The following is a 4,858-nucleotide window of genomic DNA, read 5'->3' as shown; positions in this document are numbered from 1 at the left end:
CTCCTCTCCGCGCGGGCTTCCGCTGCCGCGTCTTCCCGGCTCTGCGTCGTCCCCTTCCTTGGCCTCGTCCTCGTCCACCGCCGTGGTGCTCTCCGTGCAGCACGGTCAACATGGTCAAGGAACGACTTCCATCGGAAGAGTACTGTACGTGGAGAGGCTGACAGCTGGGTCCACGCCCATAGCCCCTTTTTTGTGATTTGCCAATTAAGTCGCTTTGTCAGGCCTCTTGGGCTGCAAATCTTTCAAGACGGAGAGCTTTTCATTCGGCTGGCCGAGAAAATGGCCCTCAATAATGAGAAATGGGATGTACATTTTTAAAACACATCAAACCGACAATTAGTTTCAAATATATTTTTTTCATTTCAAGATTTTAAATTACATTAATTTTTATGCGTGGAGAATTTATTGGATTTTATATTGATATACATTTATTTTTAAAATCAGTTTGAATGTGAGTCAAAATCTCGGGATTAAAAAAAGTTTGAACCGCACTGAAATATGCAAAATTTCGTATAATTTTTTAACCGTGGCCACAATATGGGCTGTAATGCTAACAAAAAGAATATGGGCTCCAAAAGAAACCTTAAGAATTAGCAAATGGGCTATAAATTATTAGAAATAATGGTAGATGGGCTGTATGTTGTTTTCCACAGATTTGAGGCTTTCCAAAAAAAGGTTGACGCACAAGCAGTGATGGTTGGATGTCCATCCAACGGCCGTCGTGCTTCTTCAATCTCTGCTCTTCCTGCTCCAGCCGCTCAAACAAGCGCTGGCGGGACTGCCTGCTCCCTCCTCCCCGTGGCCGGCTGTGCTGCCGTGCAGGCCTCACCGCCCCACCGTACTCCCATCGCTGGCCTAGCCATCCATCTACTCACCCACACCTGCTGTTATTCTCCCGCGACGGCAGACGAACCAGTAAACCCTCGTACAGTCGTACTCCCCTCCGCGTGGGCATCCACTGCCGCGTCTTCCCCAGCTCCGCGTCGTCCCCTTCCTAGGCCTCACCGTCGTCCACCGCTGTGGTCCTCTCGGTGCGGCGTGGTCAATGTGGTCAACGACCGACTTCCATCGAACGTGGACTGTACGTGGAGAGGGTGACAGCTGGGTCCACGGCCGCATCAAGGAAGTGCATCCTTATTATGCGCAAAATAATTCTTCCTCCACCTGACAGCGGGGACCCACCGAACGGGCCACCATATTTCACGAAAAAACGTTTCCCCCTGACTGCTGGGACCCACCAGCTACACCTTCGCACGCAAGGAAGTGCGTCCGGGCAAAAAAAAAACGATTCGCCCCCCTGACTGCTGGGACACACCAGCTACATCTTCGCAGGCAAGGAAGTGCCTGACAGTCGGGACCCACCTGGTCGAAGGGTACGTAGCGTTGTCATTCTGGTCGTGAACGTGTGCGTACATAATGGTCGATGTAGAGGCGCACACGTGTCGTAGTAGAGGCGCGCACGTAGCATGTACACGTACGTACAACAGCGAGGGTGCAAGAAAGAAAATATGGCCATGTACGTACATACGGGCAGGGTCTCAAACGCCTACTCGCGCATACGTACATGGCTGGGTCGGAACAGAGAAACAGGGTCGTTGTCGTGTTCATGGGGAGGCAACGGAATGCGTCGTGTTCATCGGGAGGCAACGGAACGCGTGGGAGCCAACCGACTGGGTCGGAACGGAATGCATGGTCGTGTTCATCGGGAGGGCTTGGACGGAACAGGCAATGGAAACGAGGCCTGGCTTACCGCACAACGGAGGAAACGGCCTTGTGTTCGACTGGCCACGTTCAAAACGGGGTCCTGTTGATCGGGAGGGGCCTGGCGTACCGCAAAATGGCGGAAACGGACCTCCTACAGTCGAAACGGGGGTCCTGTTGATCGGGAGGGGTGTGGCGTACCGCAACGGACGAAACGGACTTGTGTTGGAGTGCTACGGTCAAAACGGGGGGGGGGGGGGGGTGGCGTACCGCAAAACGGGACTCCACGGGATACTGTTCATCTCCACCGTCGACCTCCTCCAGCCTCCACGGGATACCGTCGACCTCCTCCAGCCTCCACGGGCTCCTGTTCATCCAGCCTCCACCGCGCGCTACTCCACCGGCTACTGTTCAACCACCCCTCCACGGGCACCCCTCCACCGTTTGCTGTTCATCTAGCCCTCCACACCACGGGGTCCTGTTCAACCACCCCTCCACGGCCACCCCTCCATCGTCTACTGTTCATCCAGCCCTCCACACCACGGGTTCCTGTTCATCCAGAGGCAACGCCACCGCTCACTGTTCATCCAAACCCCCCACAATGCTCACTGTTCATCCAATCGATCGGCTTCAGTTAGCAGCAGTAGCGAAGGAATCGCTCCATCGGGTTCAGTTAACAGCCATCGATCGATCGCTCGGGTTCAGTAACGCGTAGCCTGTAGTGCAATCGCTCGGGTTCAGTTAGAGCCCAATGCCTCGCTCGGCTTCAGTTAGAGCCAACGCCTCGCACACACGCGCGTACGTACAAGAGAAACGCGCATCGCTCGGTCCCCGATCTCCCACCGTAACCGGCAACTCCCTGAAATGTTCCTCCCCCTCGCTTCTACCACGGTTTTTTCCGTCATGGACGGCCCAAAGAATGTCATGCAGCTGCGTCTCCGGCCCGCCCAGGACGAAAAGCCCATTTTTTGTCATGAGTTTTTGTCATCGAAGTAGGAGCCCACCACATCTATGATGATACCAGGTTTTGTCACAGTTACCGTCATAGAAGTGTCATATGTATGACAGAAAAAAAATTCGTTCGGCCCAAAATGTCATGGATGTGTCTTTTTTGTAGGGTTTGATAATCCGCTTGTTCGTCAAATGTTTATGCTTCACAATACCCTTGGTGAAGCCTACCCCCCTAACTGCATTGTAGGGTATGAGACCACATGCTTTAGAATAGATTATGGACAGTGGATGCACTAATCACATGACTGGTGATCGAAGTCTTCTCATGGACTCAACCTTACGTCCATCTGACAAGAGTCACATCACATTCGCTGACACTAGTAAAAGCAAGTTATTGGGTCTAGGTAGAGTTGCAATCTCAAAGGATCAGCACATGGATAAAGTGATGCTTGTTGAATCCCTTGGTTTCAACTTAATGTCTGTCTCAATGCTTTGTGATTTGAACATGATTGTGATATTTGGAAAATATCGTTGCCTTGTGCTTATGGAGTCTGACAAATCTCTAGTCTTTGAAGGGTATCGAAAAGATGACTTGTACATGGTAGATTTCTCAACAGGACCACAGATGGCCGTATGTCTTCTAGCAAAAGCTTCAGAGTGCCGGCTCTGACATCGGAGGCTAGGGCATGCTGGCATGATGAAATTGTACACTCTCACAAAGAAGAAACATGTCATAGGCATCGAAGGCGTCATGTTCAAGAAGGATCATCTGTGTGGTGCCTCCGAAGCTGGAAAGATGACTAGGGCCAAGCATCCCTCGAAGACAATCATGACAACATCTCAACCCTTCGAGCTGCTTCATATGGACTTATTTGGCCCTACTCATTACTCTACTCTTACTACCACTGCCTGTCTCTATGGCTTCGTCATTGTTGATGATTATTCAAGATATACATGGGTGCATATAATCCTCTACAAGAATGAAGTGCAGGATGTCTTCAGACGCTTCGCCAATCGTGCCATGACGAACTATGGCATCAAGATCAAGCACATCAGAAGTGACAACGGCACAGAGTTCAAGAACACAGGCCTCGACACTTATCTTGATACATTGGGCATCACTCATGAGTTCTCTGCTCCATACACACCTCAGCAAAATGGCATCATGGAGCTCAAGAACAGGACACTCATCGTGGAACTATGCCACCGCTCACTGTTCATCCAAACCCCCCGCAACGCTCACTGTTCATCCAATCGATCGGCTTCAGTTAGCAACAGTAGCGAAGGAATCACTCCATCGGGTTCAGTTAACAGCCATCGATCGATCGCTCGGGTTCAGTAATGCGTAGCCTGCAGTGCAATCGCCCGGGTTCAGTTAGAGCCCAACGCCTCGCTCGGCTTCAGTTAGATCCAACGCCTCACACACACGCGCGTACGTACGAGAGAAACACGCATCGCTCTGCCCCCGACATCCCACCGTAACCGGCAACTCCCCGAAATTTTCGTCCCTCTACCACTGTTTTTTCCGTCATGGACGGCCCAAAGAATGTCATGCAGCTGCGTCTCCGGCCCGCCCAAGACAAAAAGCCCATTTTCTATGATGATTTTTTGTCATAGAAGTAGGAGCCCACCACATCTATGATGATACCGGGTTTTGTCACAATTACCGTCATAGAAGTGTCATATGTATGACAGAAAAAAAATTTGTTCGGCCCAAAATGTCACGGATGTGTCTTTTTTTTGTAGTGTTTGATAATCCTCTTGTTCGTCAAATGTTTATGCTTCACAATACCCTTGGTGAAGCCTATCCCCCTAACTGCATTGTAGGGTATGAGACCACATGCTTTAGAATGGATTATGGATAGTGGATGCACTAATCACATGACTGGTGATCGAAGTCTTCTCATGGACTCAACGTTATGTCCATCTGACAAGAGTCACATCACATTTGCTGACACTGGTAAAAGCAAGGTATTGGGTCTAGGTAGAGTTGCAATCTCAAAGGATCAGCACATGGATAAAGTGATGCTTGTTGAATCCCTTGGTTTCAACTTAATGTCTGTCTCAATGCTTTGTGATTTGAACATGATTGTGATATTTGGAAAATATCATTGCCTTGTGCTTATGGAGTCTGACAAATCTCTAGTCTTTGAAGGGTATCGAAAAGACAACTTGTACATGGTAGATTTCTCAGCAGGACCACAGA

This window comes from Triticum aestivum, chromosome 4B, assembly GCF_018294505.1.
Source record: "Triticum aestivum cultivar Chinese Spring chromosome 4B, IWGSC CS RefSeq v2.1, whole genome shotgun sequence".
Lineage (NCBI taxonomy): Eukaryota > Viridiplantae > Streptophyta > Magnoliopsida > Poales > Poaceae > Triticum > Triticum aestivum.
This window is presented reverse-complemented; position numbering follows the sequence as displayed.